Genomic DNA, 19,270 nt, shown 5'->3' on the forward strand with positions numbered 1-19,270 from the left:
ATAAAAATAAAAAATAAAATAAAAATGAGAAGTCATCTTTCTCCTCTGTTCCACCGCCAAAGATGAGAAGCTCATTGTTCACCTTAATCTTCTACACAAATCAGTTAGATTCATTAGAAAAAATAAAAAAATTAAACCTAAAATTTTTGGGTTGTCAGATTTCTTTCACACCTTCCAAAATTTAGATCAAGATGATAGAAAACTGTTTTTGTAATCCAATACAAAACTCCAAATCAATCTTTCACACTTTCCAAATTTTGAAGTTGATTTAGTGTATTGGGCAGAAATCGGAAGTGCTTCACCATCTCCTTCGTTCTTCCTCCTACCGATGTTTTCCAGGTTAGTATTGATTAATAACTACAATGTTGGTTGAATTCTGGATTTTGAAAATATTTTGATCGAATAGTTTTGAAAATAATTTGATCAAAAATAATTTGAAAATATTCTGGATCTTTGAAAATATTTTGATCGAATAGTCTTAGTAATTTTCTTATTTCATTAATACAACTTTAGTAATAATCTATTATCTAAAAAGAAAACCATTTATTCTCTTAAAAACCGTTATGTTTTTGAGGAGGGAAGATGCGTAATTTGGATCAATAACCACTTAATCTCGACTCATCTGACAATCAGAAAAATCATATTGAAGCATCGGTGGTGACATCAACGGCGGTGGGGGATGGCGAGGGGTTTGGGAAGACGCTGCCGGTAAATGGAAGAGGTGGCTGATCAGGTGAGGAAGAGTTGGCCGAATAGTCATCGCTGCAGCTGCAAAGAACATTACACCTGTTATATTAGAGCTTGGAGGAAAATGCCCCGCTGTTGTGATTCTGATGTTAATCTGCAAGTAGAAATCCTTACTTTATACTTTGAACTTAAGGTACGGTTTATTTTTAATGTTTTTGTTTTACTTATTTGCTTTTGTTTTTTCAATTAATAATAGGTTGCTGCAAGAAGAATCATAGCAGGAAAATGGTCCTGCAATAATTGACACACCTGCACTGCTGCAGATTATGTTATTACCACCAAAGATTTCGCTCCAAAGCTGGTAATGCAGCAACTGTTCTTTATGTCTAAGATTACTGGTTATAAATTGCGTTTTATAAATTAATATTTGCCTCTACTGGACGACTGCAGATTGATGCTCTGAGGTCAGAGTTGGATGAATTTTTCGGTAAGGATCACTTGGATTCAAAAGACATGTCAAGAGTCGTTAGCTTGTACCATTTCAAACGGTTAATGAAATTAATGTAGGAAGATGGTGTCTCTGATAAGATAGTCTTAGGTGGTCAAGATGCAACGTAACTGTTGTAACACCCTAATAATTCCTTCATTTTTATAAAACATTTTTCCCACTTAAAACAAAGGAATTACCAAGATATTACCGCTATCGTGATAACGGCTAAGGCTATTTACCAGAATTACGCAGCGGAATTAACTAACTTTCAAAACACATTAAATAGTGAATGATCATTTAACAAACTGGAACCATCAAGGCCCAAACCAAAGTAGTAAGTAGTTCAAAACAGTGATAATAGTAGTAATATTTGTCATGACTATAAATCAGAAATAGAGTTTATGAATGCGAAAGATGAAATAGTCTCTCATCACTATTCCCATGATAACTTCTCCCGCAAGTTATCTCTACCAACCTGCTTATTGAAATCTACTCCCTAACAATGCAAGTGCAATGATGGATCATCATAGGGTCATTAAGGCGAAGGCCATGACCGAAAGACATGAAGCAAAAGCTGAGTACGAACAAGCTAGAATAACACTCTATCCTAACCACCTAAACCATTTTCTCTCTCTTAAACATTCTTGATTTTAGCAAAAACTCACCCCTTGCTCCAGCTCGCCGGAGACGAAGAAGGACAAAGAGGTTCTTATTTTAGTCTCCGGCGAGTTTAAATTGTACAGCCTTTCGTGGTGGTTAATCTGTTTTAGATATTTCTTGTTGGGTCTTGCAATTTTCCAACGGGATCATCTTCATCTGCAACAATTGAAGGTTCATCCTTTCTCCTGTTTAATTACAAGTCTTCTTTTCTAGTGTTTATTTTTAGCAAGTAGTTCTTGTGTTGTTTTGGAATCTTGAATTAGGGGGTATTTCTTTTGTGGGAGTGTTCATCTAGTAGGGGTTATTTTATTTTTGGTCTGTAAAATGTGTTCTGTGGAGGTTTACAATAAATTTAGGGGGAAGCTCAACCAAATTCTTACAGAAGGGGAATGTCTTATGGAAGAAGATGAGTTGTTCATTGATTTAATCTCAAAATCGGAAAACTCTAGGGATGTTTTAGATCTTGCAAAGGATATGAAGGAGGCAGGAAATGATTTTTTCAAGCAAGGAAGTATGGAGGATGCTTTGGAGAAGTATGACTATGCTGGGATTATTCTTGGGTGCTTTCAGTTTGATGTGGATGTTGATAGACTTGAGTTTTTTTGATCTGGGCAAGTGTATTCTACTGAATTCAGCAGCTTGTTTTAGTAAGAAAAGGGAGTATGGGATGGTATATAGACTGTGTTCGATTATACTGGAGTTTAATCCATGTAATGTAAAAGCCTAGTTTAGAAGAGCCATGGCTGCTCTAGAGTTAGGAAGGAGTGATTTGGCCTATTGGGACTTGTTTATGGCTTCACATCACGATCCTAAAAATCCAGAGGTATGTAGGAAGTTGGAGGAGGTTAGATGTTCCAATTTAAAAGCGAAGTCAAGAAAACAATCTGAAGGTGATGTCTCAATTGGATTACAACTAGGCCTATCTCCACTAAAGAAGAGGTCAAAATTGATGAAGGATCAGACCAATGAGCAAGTTCTAATTCATGAGAAGGAGTGTATTGTTGCTAAAAGAAGAGTGGAGTATGATGGTAGACCGGGTGTGAACATCAAGGGGGTTGAGAAAGGATTATCGGTTATGGATAATAAGCGGGTGTTGCAATGTGGAAGTGTCAAAGAGGAAGTTCTCAAGCATAAAGTGTTAGGTTATGATACATATGACAATACATAAATCATGCGGAAACAACCATTAAGCCAGGAATACATATTATTTACACATAATCATATAGCATAATTTAGATGCATACTCTTTGTTGCGTGCCTTCCCTAGCTGCGCCCGAACCGAACAAGAACAAGTCTTTAGGACTCCAAGTGTCGTCCCTCCGTAGATAGTCCACAGCACGTCCGGATCCGCCTTAAGATTGACCAACTAGAATCGCCCTTAAGGTACTAGAATTTTCGGCACTCTTAGGTAAGAAATATGGCTGAATTTTTCTCTCAAAACTCACTTTGAATACTTGAATTAAATCTCTGAAAATATGTGACCCTAGGCACGTATTTATAGAGTTATGGAAAGGGAATTGGAATCCTAGTAGGACACGAATTAATTAAACTTAGAATCCTACAAGAACTCTAATTAATTAATTTATCCTTTTAGGAATAGGAATTTAATCATATACTAACTCTAATAGTTTTAGGAATCATGCATGAACACAAACTCACACACACACGGCAGCCACGAGGGCCGCCCATGCGTGTGCGTGCGAGCAGCAGCCCACGCAGCGAGGCCATGGCCTTGGCGCGCGCTGGGCCTGGGCGCTGCCTTGGCTGGGCGCACGTTTGGCTTGCTGGGCGATGGCCCGACTTCGTGCTGGGCCTTCGTCCGGCAGGCCTCGTCCGATGCTAATTCGTACGATACGCTTCCGATTAAATTCCCGGTTCCGGAATTCATTTCCGATACGAACAATATTTAATATTTCCGATTCCGGAATCAATTTCCGTTTCGAACAAATATTTAATATTTCCGTTTCCGGAATTATTTTCCGATTCCGATAATATTTCCGATTCTGACAATATTTCCGTTTCCGATAATATTTTCCGATACGTACCATGTTTCCGTTTCCGGCAACATCTACGACTTGGATAATATTTATATTTCCGATACGATCCATATTTCCGTTTCCGGCAATATCATCGTTTCCGGAGTATTCATTTCTTGCCTGTGACGATCTCAGCTCCCACTGAAACCAAGATCCGTCGATTCCGAATATCCATAGATGGAGTATCTAATGCCATTAAATACTTGATCCGTTTACGTACTATTTGTGTGACCCTACGGGTTCAGTCAAGAGTAAGCTGTGGATTAATATCATTAATTCCACTTGAACTGAAGCGGCCTCTAGCTAGGCATTCAGTTCACTTGATCTCACTGAATTATTAACTTGTTAATTAATACTGAACCGCATTTATTAGACTTAACATAGAATGCATACTTGGACCAAGGGCATTATTTCCTTCAGTCTCCCACTTGTCCTTAGGGACAAGTGTGCATTTCCTAATTCCTTTGTCGCTCGATGCTTGCTCTTGAACATAAGGTAAGAGTTGTCATCCTTATTATGTCCAGAGGTGTTCCTCGGTTTCAGAGTTCAACTGATCAAATAAACAAATAATCATAGCCTATGATTCATCCGAGCACGGCCATGCATTTCACAGTTTCTAGCTCTCCGAGTGGCCTTGTACAACTTTTAAGCATCTCATCCCGATTTATGGGAGGACAATCCCAATCTTGCGATCTTGAGATTAGACTTCGTTTGATAGGTGATTACCTGAGCGTTGCCTTTATAGCCTCCTTTTACGGTGCGACGGTTGGTCAACGTCAAAGCAACCAGTTCTCAAACAAGTAATCTCAAATCACTCAGGTATTGAGGATTTAGTGTCTAATAATTTAATGAAATTTACTTATGACAGATTTTCATCTCTTACAGTAAAGTTTCATAGGTCTTGTCCGATACTAGTCTTCCCAAAGTAAGTATCTATGCAAATGATTATGACATTGCCATGTCCACATAGTTCAAGAAACAGAACTACTAGTCATCTTGCATTCTAATCGTCTAACGTTTTCTATGCGTCCAATTTTATAGAAAACTCCGACTAGGGACCATTTTCAACCTTTGACATTCAAGTTCACTTGATAGACATTTCTTAGTCACAGGACTGGTCCTGACAGTCTATCTTGAATATATCGTCAAATTGAAGGGACTAATCATTTAATAAACCACAAATTAAATGGAAAAATGAATTCTTTTCATTTATTGTGAATGATTAACCAATAATGTTTTACAAAGATTTAAACTCTAAAACTTTAAAACATTAAACAGAGACATCAAAGCCATTCTCCAAAATGCTTGATTCCCATAGCTGCAGTGTGCGAGTTGTGCTTCGCCTGCGGCAGAGGTTTAGTTAATGGATTTGATATGTTGTCATCAGTTCCAATTTTGCTTATCTCGACTTCTTTTCTTTCAACGAACTCTCGTAGAAGGTGAAATCTACGAAGTACATGCTTGACTCTCTGGTGGTGTCTAGGCTCTTTTGCCTGTGCAATAGCTCCGTTATTGTCACAATACAGGGCTATTGGTCCTTTAATGGAGGGGACTACACCAAGTTCACCTATGAACTTCCTTAGCCATATAGCTTCCTTTGCTGCTTCATGTGCAGCAATGTACTCCGCTTCAGTTGTAGAATCCGCAATGGTGCTTTGCTTAGCACTTTTCCAGCTTACTGCTCCTCCGTTGAGGCAGAAGACAAACCCATACTGTGATCTGAAATCATCTTTGTCGGTTTGGAAACTTGCGTCCGTATAGCTTTTAACAATTAATTCATCATCTCCACCATAGACCAGGAAGTCATCTTTGTGCCTTTTCAGGTACTTCAGAATGTTCTTGGCAGCAGTCCAATGCGCCTCTCATGGGTCTGGCTGGTATCTGCTCGTAGCACTGAGTGCGTACGCAACATCCGGGCGTGTACATATCATAGCATACATTATTGAACCAATCAATGATGCATATGGAATCCCATTCATTCGTCTACGCTCATCAAGTGTTTTTGGGCACTGAGTCTTGCTTAGAGTCATTCCATGAGACATGGGTAGGTAGCCTCGCTTGGAGTCCGCCATCTTGAACCTATCAAGCACCTTATTGATATAAGTGCTTTGACTAAGTCCAATCATCCTTTTAGATCTATCTCTGTAAATCTTGATGCCCAATATGTACTGTGCTTCTCCTAGATCCTTCATCGAAAAACATTTCCCAAGCCAAATCTTGACAGAATTCAACATAGGAATGTCATTTCCGATAAGCAATATGTCGTCGACATATAATACTAGGAAAGCAATTTTGCTCCCACTGACCTTCTTGTATACACAAGATTCGTCCGCGTTCTTGATGAAACCAAAGTCCTTGACTGCTTCATCAAAACGTATGTTCCAGCTCCTGGATGCCTGCTTCAATCCGTAGATTGATTTCTTTAGCTTGCATACCTTTTTAGCATTCTTTGGATCCTCAAAACCTTCAGGCTGTGTCATAAACACAGTTTCTGTTAAAACGCCGTTTAAGAAAGCAGTTTTGACATCCATCTGCCATATTTCGTAATCGTAATATGCAGCGATTGCTAACATTATCCGAATAGACTTTAGCATTGCAACTGGTGAAAAGGTTTCATCGTAATCCACACCGTGGACTTGCATGTAACCTTTTGCAACCAATCTAGCTTTGAAAACTTCAAGTTTCCCATCCTTGTCCTTTTTCAGTTTGAAAACCCATTTGCTTCCAATGGCTTGGTAGCCATCTGGCAAATCGACCAAATCCCATACTTGGTTTTCAGACATGGAGTCTAATTCAGATTGCATGGCTTCTTGCCATTGCTTGGAGCTAGGGCTCGTCATATCTTGTTTGTAAGTCGCAGGTTCATCACTTTCAAGTAATAGAACGCCATAGCTCTCGTTCGTCAAAATACCTAAGTACCTTTCCGGTTGAGATCTATATCTTTGCGATCTACGCGGGGTAACATTTCTAGATTGATCATTATTCTCACCAGATTCTTCTAAAGATCTCTGAGTTTCATCCTGAATGTCATCTTGAGCATTCTCTAGAGTTTGTTGTTCGTCTCGAATTTCTTCGAGGTCTACTTTTCTCCCACTTGTCATTTTGGAAATGTGATCTTTCTCCAAAAAGACACCATCTCGAGCAACAAACACTTTGTTCTCAGATGTATTGTAGAAGTAATACCCCTTTGTTTCCTTTGGATAGCCCACAAGGATACATTTGTCAGATTTTGGATGAAGTTTGTCTGAAATTAATCGTTTGACGTATACTTCACATCCCCAAATCTTAAGAAAAGACACATTTGGAGGCTTTCCAAACCATAATTCGTATGGAGTCTTTTCGACAGCTTTAGACGGAGCTCTATTTATAGTGAGTGCAGCTGTATTTAGTGCATGTCCCCAAAATTCTAAGGGAAGTTCGGCCTGACCCATCATCGACCTGACCATGTCTAGCAAGGTTCTGTTCCTCCGTTCCGACACACCGTTCCATTGTGGTGTTCCAGGAGGAGTCAATTCTGATAGAATTCCACATTCTTTCAGATGGTCATCAAATTCATAGCTCAGATATTCACCGCCTCTATCAGACCGCAGTGCCTTAATCTTCTTGCCTAATTGATTCTCTACTTCACTCTGAAATTCCTTGAATTTGTCAAAGGATTCAGACTTATGCTTCATTAGGTAGACATAACCATACCTACTGAAGTCATCAGTGAAAGTGATAAAGTAGCTGAAACCACCTCTAGGATTTGTACTCATTGGTCCACATACATCTGTATGGATTAAACCCAATAGTTCATTTGCTCTTTCTCCAACTTTAGAGAAAGGTTGCTTTGTCATTTTGCCAAGTAAACATGATTCGCATTTACCATAATCCTCTAAGTCAAATGGTTCTAGAATTCCTTCCTTTTGAAGTCTTTCTAAGCGTTTCAAGTTTATATGGCCTAATCGACAATGCCACAGATAGGTGAGATCTGAATCATCCTTTTTGGCCTTTTTGGTATTTATGTTATATACTTGTTTGTCGTGATCTAATAAATAAAGTCCATTGACTAATCTAGCAGATCCATAAAACATCTCTTTAAAATAAAACGAACAACTATTGTCTTTTATTAAAAAGGAAAATCCCTTAGCATCTAAGCAAGAAACTGAAATGAAGTTTTTAGTAAGACTTGGAACATGGAAACATTCTTCCAGTTCCAAAACTAGCCCGGAGGGCAACGATAAATAGTAAGTTCCTACAGCTAATGCAGCAATCCGTGCTCCATTTCCCACTCGTAGGTCAACTTCACCCTTGCTTAACTTTCTACTTCTTCTTAGTCCCTGTGGATTGGAACATAAGTGTGAGCCACAACCTGTATCTAATACCCAAGAAGTTGAATTAGCAAGTATACAGTCTATAACGAAAATACCTGAAGATGGAACGACTGTTCCGTTCTTCTGATCTTCCTTTAGCTTCAAGCAATCTCTCTTCCAATGCCCCTTCTTCTTGCAGTAGAAGCATTCGGATTCAGAAGTGGGTTGACTGACCTTCCTCTTTACAGATTTGGCGCCAGTTTGCTTAGTTGGGCTGGCCTTGTTGCCACCTTTCTTAGCATTCCTCTTCTTTCCAGATTTCTTGAACTTGCCCCCACGCACCATAAGCACATCCTGCTTATCACTTTTGAGCGTCTTTTCAGCGGTCTTCAGCATACCGTGAAGCTCAGTGAGCGTTTTGTCCAGACTATTCATACTGTAGTTCAGTTTGAACTGATCATACCCGCTATGAAGAGAATGGAGGATGGTGTCTATAGCCATTTCCTGAGAAAATTGCTGATCCAGCCGACTCATATTCTCAATGAGTCCAATCATTTTGAGAACATGTGGACTTACGGGCTCGCCTTTCTTAAGCTTGGTCTCAAGAATTTGCCTATGAGTCTCGAATCTTTCGACTCGAGCCAGATCTTGGAACATGTTCTTCAACTCACTGATGATTGTGAAAGCATCTGAGTTGATGAACGTTTTCTGCAGATCCGCACTCATGGTGGCGAGCATTAGACATTTCACATCCTTGTTGGCAACAATCCAACGATTGAGGGCTGCCTGAGTGACCCCGTCGCCTGCGGCTTCGGGCATCGCCTCATCTAGGACATAATCCTTTTCTTCCTGCATAAGAACTATTTGCAAGTTCCTTTGCCAGTCAAGGAAGTTTTTCCCGTTCAACTTCTCCTTTTCGAGAATTGATCGAATGTTGAATGAATTGTTGTTTGCCATATTAAAAACTACAATTGAAAAGAATAAACAAATAAATAACCATTCACAGTTTCTCTTAATAAACTTAAATTCTAGCATACATGCATAATTCAATGTTTATTAAGCATTTTATTCAAGTTATGTGTTCCGGCAGGTGTGAATAAAATGATTCCAAGATCCTAAAATCATTGAAGAACTAAGCACAGTTTGTCGACTTAATCCTAGAACATCTTAGGTAAGCAAAAGCCTTTTGCTAATAGTCTAGAAACTATTCTTGGTTGATAGGTACGTCTAAGAACTTATTAGGTAAACCTATCGATTTTGCCACGACATAAAAGGACTCCTTACTTATATCGTTGAGTTTCACCAAAACTAACATGTACTCACAATTATTTGTGTACCTTGCCCCTTTAGGACCAATAAGTAACACCTCGCTGAGCGAAAACTATTACTAGATTGATGTAAAGGATATCCAAGCAAGTGTATATTTTGGCATGGCACCTTTTAACTCAATTTTTAAGTTTGGAACTTAAGGCTCTTACTATGTTGGTTAGATTTTAAGTGAACTAAAATCCTTAATCATGCAACATAATCAAGCTTTTGATCTCATGCATTTTAAGACATATTTAAAAGCAATAAATAACTTAAAACATGCATAAGATAAATGTGATCTAGTATGGCCCGACTTCATCTTGAAGCTTTAACTTCAAAGTCCGTCTTGAAAATCTCCGTGGGAGGCACCATTTTCTTCAAATAGGATAAGCTATAACTAATTACAACTATTTGATGGTACGCAGACCATATTTGAATTGAAAAATAACTTTGGTACTTTAGACCAATTACATTCAAATTAATGGTGCGCAGACCATATTTTCTATCCTATTTGGGCCATACTAGTCACTTCATAACTTGCAAAACAGTACATATACAATATATACCATTCACCCATTCATTATCATGAATGGCCCACATAGCTGGTTAGTAAAAACACATTATGCATCACGTAAACATTTGCAGCAATTAATCATGGGCACTAATAATCTACCAATTATTCAGTCCTTATTAATTCTAATCAAGTTGTTTTAACCTTAAGGATTTGTAGACCTAATCAAGAGTTTTATGACTAAAAGGGCTCCCACTTAAACCAATAAATTCATATGCTTTACTAATTTTAAACATAAAAATGTATTTCAAGTCTAACCGGAAACATACAAATTTAATTAAAATTTAAAGCTCATATAAATTTATAATTGAATCCAAAAAGTTTAATTAAATTTCAGTCGTATTTAAATTAATTCATGATTTTAATTTTAGTAAAATAATTAGAATAAATAAAATTTATTATAATTACAATATTCAAAATTAAAATCCAAGAAAATAATTTAAATTATTAATTTTAAAATTAATTAAAATTACGTAAACTGAAAAATTTCAAATTAAACATTCAAAACGATTTAATCGCAACGCAAACACCCTACGCATTGCACGCCCATGGGCCGCACGCACACAGCCATTGCTGGCCATGTGCGCGCATCCCATGCGCTCGTCGCATAGCTGCTGCATCTTCCATCGCAAGCCATCGCACGCTGTGGTGCTCGCTGCGCGCGCGCCAGCGCTCGACGCACGCGAGCCATCGCTCGCTGTGCGCGCTCGCCAGCGCTCGCTGCGCGCGCTCCATCGCTCGCTGTGCGCGCGAGCCATCGCTCGCTGTGCGCGAGCAATTCCGCGCGATCAACGCTGGGCGCAGCGCTCGTGGCACGCGAGCTTGCGCTCGCTGCGCGCGAGGCTGCGCGCCCTTGCGCGAGGCAGTGCGCGTTGTGGCGCAGCTCGCTTGCTGCCCACACGCGACTGCCTTGGCTTGCCTTTCGCCCATGCCCATTTGTTCATAGCTCGTGGCCCACGACACAAGGCAGGGCTGCTGCCTTGTGCTCGTGCACCATGCCTTGCTCATTGCATTCGTGCCGCACGGGCGACGAGCTCCCTTGCTCGTCGTCGCATGCCCGCACTATACAACACCCCTTAAGGGTAACACGAAGCGTCCATTGCTTTGTGCGTGCAAGTTATATGAACGAATCGCGTAAAAATTTAAAATTTATATTTAAAATTAATGACAAATTAATAAATAATATTAATTTCATAATTTTAGGGCGAAAAAATCGAAAATTTATTATTCAATTGATTTCCGATTGTCATGGATTCAAGTCTAGGTCATAAAAATTTAAAATTTATCATAAATTTACAATTTTTATGGTGGTTTTTAATCATAGGTTTCTAATTAAATTATAATTAATTATGAAAATCAAATTAATTCTAAATTATTCTAATTTTCAACAAATTAATCATAATTACAAATTAGATTGCATAATTAACAAGGCTAGGCATTCAAACTTGTTAAACATATACAGTAGGTCAATCAAAAATTCAAGATTTATCAACAAGAATCGCAAATATTTAATTTAACATCTTAAATTTACGAAATTTTGCATTCGAAAAACTAAAACCTTCGAAAAGTCATAGTTAGGCTTCGAATTTGAGAATTCTGGGTTCGGCAGAAAAATACTCTTTTTGTCAAAATTTTAGAATGCCTTTTACATGCGGAATTGACACAAAAATCACTCGATTTGGATGAGTAACGAAGAAACTGCCGAAAAACTGCGTACGTATAATTAAATAAACGCAATTTGCAATTAATTAACAATTACGAAAATTAATCACCCCTTTTAATTCTTGCAAATTTATAATATTTAACCATGTTCATGCAATTTAGATTATGAAAATAATAAGGGGCTCGTGATACCACTGTTAGGTTATGATACATATGACAATACATAAATCATGCGGAAACAACCATTAAGCCAGGAATACATATTATTTACACATAATCATATAGCATAATTTAGATGCATACTCTTTGTTGCGTGCCTTCCCTAGCTGCGCCCGAACCGAACAAGAACAAGTCTTTAGGACTGCAAGTGTCGTCCCTCCGTAGATAGTCCACAGCACGTCCGGATCCGTCTTAAGATTGACCAACTAGAATCGCCCTTAAGGTACTAGAATTTTCGGCACTCTTAGGTAAGAAATATGGCTGAATTTTTCTCTCAAAACTCACTTTGAATACTTGAATTAAATCTCTGAAAATATGTGACCCTAGGCACGTATTTATAGAGTTATGGAAAGGGAATTAGAATCCTAGTAGGACACGAATTAATTAAACTTAGAATCCTACAAGAACTCTAATTAATTAATTTATCCTTTTAGGAATAGGAATTTAATCATATACTAACTCTAATAGTTTTAGGAATCATGCATGAACACAAACTCACACACACACGGCAGCCACGAGGGCCGCCCATGCGTGTGCGTGCGAGCAGCAGCCCACGCAGCGAGGCCATGGCCTTGGCGCGCGCTGGGCCTGCCTTGCGGTGGGCCTGGGCGCTGCCTTGGCTGGGCGCGCGTTTGGCTTGCTGGGCGATGGCCCGACTTCGTGCTGGGCCTTCGTCCGGCAGGCCTCGTCCGATGCTAATTCGTACGATACGCTTCCGATTAAATTCCCGGTTCCGGAATTCATTTCCGATACGAACAATATTTAATATTTCCGATTCCGGAATCAATTTCCGTTTCGAACAAATATTTAATATTTCCGTTTCCGGAATTATTTTCCGATTCCGATAATATTTCCGATTCTGACAATATTTCCGTTTCCGATAATATTTTCAGATACGTACCATGTTTCCGTTTCCGGCAACATCTACGACTTGGATAATATTTATATTTCCGATACGATCCATATTTCCGTTTCCGGCAATATCATCGTTTCCGGACTATTCATTTCTTGCCTGTGACGATCTCAGCTCCCACTGAAACCAAGATCCGTCGATTCCGAATATCCATAGATGGAATATCTAATGCCATTAAATACTTGATCCGTTTACGTACTATTTGTGTGACCCTACGGGTTCAGTCAAGAGTAAGCTGTGGATTAATATCATTAATTCCACTTGAACTGAAGCGGCCTCTAGCTAGGCATTCAGTTCACTTGATCTCACTGAATTATTAACTTGTTAATTAATACTGAACCGCATTTATTAGACTTAACATAAAATGCATACTTGGACCAAGGGAATTATTTCCTTCATAAAGTAGTGCAAGCTGGAAAGGATGATATGATGGAAGAAGTTGCAAGTGTTTCGAACCTTGAGAATTCTAAGATGGTGGAGCCCAAGTATCGGTTTGTTAACCGAAGAAGGCCGGGTTCCTCCATGTGCATTCCTAAGAAAGACTATCAATTGTTGTCAAGAGGGAAATCTGTTCAGTATTTCAACTCCAAGATAGGATCTCCAATGACAATTAGAGTAGTTGGTAGTGGTCTGTTAGGTTATGATACATATGACAATTCATAAATCATGCGGAAAAACCATAAAGCCAGGAAAACATATTATTTACACATAATCATTTAGCATAGTTTAGATGCATACTCTTTGTTGCGTGCCCTCCCTAGCTGCGCCCGAACCGAACAAGAACAAGTCTTTAGGACTCCAAGTGTCGTCCCTCCGTAGATAGTCCACAGCACGTCCGGATCCGCCTTAAGATTGACCAACTAGAATCGCCCTTAAGGTACTTAGAATTTTCGGCACTTTATAGGCAATTGTATGGCTGAATTTTGCTCTCAAAACTCACTTTGAATACTTGAATGCTTGATGTAAATATGTGACCCTAGGCACCTATTTATAGAGTTATGGAAAAGGATTTAAAATCCTATTAGGATACTAATTTATTTAATTATAATCCTACTAGGACTCTAATTAAATAAACTAAATGTTTTAGGATTAGATTTAATCATATGACAAATCCCGGTAGCTTTAGGATTCGAGTAGCACACAAACACACACGCACGCACAGCAGCCCACGAGGGGCGCCATGCGCGCGCGCGCAGCCCGCGAGCTCGCAGCCCACTGCCGCAAGCCCACACGCTGCCGTAGCCTTGGCGCGCGCTGGGCCTGCCTTGCGGTGGGCCTGGCGCAGCCTTGGCTGGTGCGTTTGTGGCGCGCTGGCTTGCTGGGCGATGGCCCGGCTTCGTGCTGGGCCTTCGTCTGGCAGGCCTCGTCCGATGCTAATTCGTACGATACGCTTCCGATTAATTTCCCGATTCCGGAATTCATTTCCGATACGAACAATATTCAATATTTCCGATTCCGGAATCAATTTCCGTTTCGAACAAATATTTAATATTTCCGTTTCCGGAATTATTTTCCGATTCCGATAATATTTCCGATTCTGACAATATTTCCGTTTCCGGCAATATTTCCGATTCCGGCAATATTTCCATTTCCGATAATATTTCCCGATTCTGACAATATTTCCGTTTCCGGCAATATTTCCATTTCCGATAATATTTTCCGATACGTACCATGTTTCCGTTTCCGGCAACATCTACGACTTGGATAATATTTATATTTCCGATACGATCCATATTTCCGTTTCCGGCAATATCATCGTTTCCGGAGTATTCATTTCTTGCCTGTGACGATCTCAGCTCCCACTGAAACCAAGATCCGTCGATTCCGAATATCCATATATGGAGTATTTAATGCCATTAAATACTTGATCCGTTTACGTACTATTTGTGTGACCCTACGGGTTCAGTCAAGAGTAAGCTGTGGATTAATATCATTAATTCCACTTGAACTGAAGCGGCCTCTAGCTAGGCATTCAGCTCACTTGATCTCACTGAATTATTAACTTGTTAATTAATACTGAACCACATTTATTAGACTTAACATTGAATGCATACTTGGACCAAGGACATTATTTCCTTCAGTCTCCCACTTGTCCTTAGGGACAAGTGTGCATTTCCTAATTCCTTTGTCGCTCGATGCTTGCTCTTGAACATAAGGTAAGAGTTGTCATCCTTATTATGTCCAGAGGTGTTTCTCGGTTTCAGAGTTCAACTGATCAAATAAACAGATAATCATAGCCTATGATTCATCCGAGCACGGCCATGCATTTCACAGTTTCTAGCTCTCCGAGTGGCCTTGTACAACTTTTAAGCATCTCATCCCGATTTATGGGAGGACAATCCCAATCTTGCGATCTTGAGATTAGACTTCGTTTGATAGGTGATTACCTGAGCGTTGCCTTTATAGCCTCCTTTTACGGTGCGACGGTTGGTCAACGTCAAAGTAACCAGTTCTCAAACAAGTAATCTCAAATCACTCAGGTATTGAGGATTTAGTGTCTAATAATTTTAATGAAATTTACTTATGACAGATTTTCATCTCTTACAGTAAAGTTTCATAGGTCTTGTCCGATACTAGTCTTCCCAAAGTAAGTATCTATGCAAATGATTATGACATTGCCATGTACACATAGTTCAAGAAACAGAACTACTAGTCATCTTGCATTCTAGTCGTCTAACGTTTTCTATGCGTCCAATTTTATAGAAAACTCCGACTAGGGACCATTTTCAACCTTTGACATTCAAGTTCACTTGATAGACATTTCTTAGTCACAGGACTGGTCCTGACAGTCTATCTTGAATATATCGTCAAGTTGAAGGGACTCATCATTTAATAAACCACAAATTAAATGGAAAAATGAATTCCTTTCATTTATTGTGAATGATTAACCAATAATGTTTTACAAAGATTTAAACTCTAAAACTTTAAAACATTAAACAGAGACATCAAAGCCATTCTCCAATATGCTTGATTCCCATAGCTGCAGTGTGCGAGTTGTGCTTCGCTTGCGGCAGAGGTTTAGTTAATGGATCTGATATGTTGTCATCAGTTCCAATTTTGCTTATCTCGACTTCTTTTCTTTCAACGAACTCTCGTAGAAGGTGAAATCTACGAAGTACATGCTTGACTCTCTGGTGGTGTCTAGGCTCTTTTGCCTGTGCAATAGCTCCGTTATTATCACAATACAGGGCTATTGGTCCTTTAATGGAGGGGACTACACCAAGTTCTCCTATGAACTTCCTTAGCCATATAGCTTCCTTTGCTGCTTCATGTGCAGCAATGTACTCCGCTTCAGTTGTAGAATCCGCAATGGTGCTTTGCTTAGCACTTTTCCAGCTTACTGCTCCTCCGTTGAGGCAGAAGACAAACCCAGACTGTGATCTGAAATCATCTTTGTCGGTTTGGAAACTTGCGTCCGTATAGCCTTTAACAATTAATTCATCATCTCCACCATAGACCAGGAAGTCATCTTTGTGCCTTTTCAGGTACTTCAGAATATTCTTGGCAGCAGTCCAATGCGCCTCTCCTGGGTCTGACTGGTATCTGCTCGTAGCACTGAGTGCGTACGCAACATCCGGGCGTGTACATATCATAGCATACATTATTGAACCAATCAATGATGCATATGGAATCCCATTCATTCGTCTACGCTCATCAAGTGTTTTTGGGCACTGAGTCTTGCTTAGAGTCATTCCATGAGACATGGGTAGGTAGCCTCGCTTGGAGTCCGCCATCTTGAACCTATCAAGCACCTTATTGATATAAGTGCTTTGACTAAGTCCAATCATCTTTTTAGATCTATCTCTGTAAATCTTGATGCCCAATATGTACTGTGCTTCTCCTAGATCCTTCATCGAAAAACATTTCCCAAGCCAAATCTTGACAGAGTTCAACATAGGAATGTCATTTCCGATAAGCAATATGTCGTCGACATATAATACTAGGAAAGCAATTTTGCTCCCACTGACCTTCTTGTATACACAAGATTCGTCCGCGTTCTTGATGAAACCAAAGTCACTGACTGCTTCATCAAAACGTATATTCCAGCTCCTGGATGCCTGCTTCAATCCGTAGATTGACTTCTTTAGCTTGCATACCTTTTTAGCATTCTTTGGATCCTCAAAACCTTCAGGCTGTGTCATAAACACAGTTTCTGTTAAAACGCCGTTTAAGAAAGCAGTTTTGACATCCATCTGCCATATTTCGTAATCGTAATATGCAGCGATTGCTAACATTATTCGAATAGACTTTAGCATTGCAACTGGTGAAAAGGTTTCATCGTAATCCACACCGTGGACTTGCCTGTAACCTTTCGCAACCAATCTAGCTTTGAAAACTTCAAGTTTCCCATCCTTGTCCTTTTTCAGTTTGAAAACCCATTTGCTTCCAATGGCTTGGTAGCCATCTGGCAAATCGACCAAATCCCATACTTGGTTTTCAGACATGGAGTCTAATTCAGATTGCATGGCTTCTTGCCATTGCTTGGAGCTAGGGCTCGTCATAGCTTGCTTGTAAGTCGCAGGTTCATCACTTTCAAGTAATAGAACGTCATAGCTCTCGTTCGTCAAAATACCTAAGTACCTTTCCGGTTGAGATCTATATCTTTGCGATCTACGCGGGGTAACATTTCTAGATTGACCATGATTCTCACCAGATTCTTCTAAAGATCTCTGAGTTTCATCCTGAATGTCATCTTGAGCATTCTCTAGAGTTTGTTGTTCGACTCGAATTTCTTCGAGGTCTACTTTTCTCCCACTTGTCATTTTGGAAATGTGATCTTTCTCCAAAAAGACACCATCTCGAGCAACAAACACTTTGTTCTCAGATGTATTGTAGAAGTAATACCCCTTTGTTTCCTTTGGATAGCCCACAAGGATACATTTGTCAGATTTTGGATGAAGTTTGTCTGAAATTAATCGTTTGACGTATACTTCACATCCCCAAATCTTAAGAAAAGACACATTTGGAGGCTTTCCAAACCATAATTCGTATGGAGTCTTTTCGACAGCTTTAGACGGAGCTCTATTTATAGTGAGTGCAGCTGTATTTAGTGCATGTCCCCAAAATTCTAATGGAAGTTCGGCCTGACCCATCATTGACCTGACCATGTCTAGCAAGGTTCTGTTTCTCCGTTCTGACACACCGTTCCATTGTGGTGTTCCAGGAGGAGTCAATTCTGATAGAATTCCACATTCTTTCAGATGGTCATCAAATTCATAGCTCAGATATTCACCGCCTCTATCAGACGGCAGTGCCTTAATCTTCTTGCCTAATTGATTCTCTACTTCACTCTGAAATTCCTTGAATTTGTCAAAGGATTCAGACTTATGCTTCATTAGGTAGACATAACCATACCTACTGAAGTCATCAGTGAAAGTGATAAAGTAGCTGAAACCACCTCTAGCATTTGTACTCATTGGTCCACATACATCTGTATGGATTAAACCCAATAGTTCATTTGCTCTTTCTCCAACTTTAGAGAAAGGTTGCTTTGTCATTTTGCCAAGTAAACATGATTCGCATTTACCATAATCCTCTAAGTCAAATGGTTCTAGAATTCCTTCCCTTTGAAGTCTTTCTAAGCGTTTCAAGTTTATATGGCCTAATCGACAATGCCACAGATAGGTGAGATCTGAATCATCCTTTTTGGCCTTTTTGGTATTTATGTTATATACTTGTTTGTCGTGATCTAATAAATAAAGTCCATTGACTAATCTAGCAGATCCATAAAACATCTCTTTAAAATAAAACGAACAACTATTGTCTTTTATTATAAAGGAAAATCCCTTAGCATCTAAGCAAGAAACTGAAATGATGTTTTTAGTAAGACTTGGAACATGGAAACATTCTTCCAGTTCCAAAACTAGCCCGGAGGGCAACGACAAATAGTATGTTCCTACAGCTAATGCAGCAATCCGTGCTCCATTTCCCACTCGTAGGTCGACTTCACCCTTGCTTAACTTTCTACTTCTTCTTAGTCCCTGTGGATTGGAACATAAGTGTGAGCCACAACCTGTATCTAATACCCAAGAAGTTGAATTAGCAAGTATACAGTCTATAACGAAAATACCTGAAGATGGAACGACTGTTCCGTTCTTCTGATCTTCCTTTAGCTTCAAGCAATCTCTCTTCCAATGCCCCTTCTTCTTGCAGTAGAAGCATTCGGATTCAGAAGTGGGTTGACTGACCTTCCTCTTTGCAGATTTGGCGCCAGTTTGCTTAGTTGGGCTGGCCTTGTTGCCACCTTTCTTAGCATTCCTCTTCTTTCCAGATTTCTTGAACTTGCCCCCACGCACCATAAGCACATCTTGCTTATCACTTTTGAGCGTCTTTTCAGCGGTCTTCAGCATACCGTGAAGCTCAGTGAGCGTTTTGTCCAGACTATTCATACTGTAGTTCAGTTTGAACTGATCATACCCGCTATGAAGAGAA

The 19,270-nt window shown here is 39.5% G+C and overlaps 1 long non-coding RNA gene across 1 annotated transcript; it reads left to right on the forward strand.

Moving 5' to 3' along the window:
- On the forward strand, positions 1 to 2,667 carry LOC110789336 (uncharacterized). The gene is made up of 4 exons (XR_002533570.2): positions 1 to 339; positions 634 to 847; positions 944 to 1,048; positions 1,138 to 2,667. It is a non-coding gene; the product is annotated as an uncharacterized lncRNA (long non-coding RNA).
- The last annotated feature ends 16,603 nt before the right edge of the window (positions 2,668 to 19,270 follow it).

The sequence above is a fragment of the Spinacia oleracea genome, chromosome 4 (assembly GCF_020520425.1).
Source record: "Spinacia oleracea cultivar Varoflay chromosome 4, BTI_SOV_V1, whole genome shotgun sequence".
Taxonomy (NCBI): domain Eukaryota; kingdom Viridiplantae; phylum Streptophyta; class Magnoliopsida; order Caryophyllales; family Amaranthaceae; genus Spinacia; species Spinacia oleracea.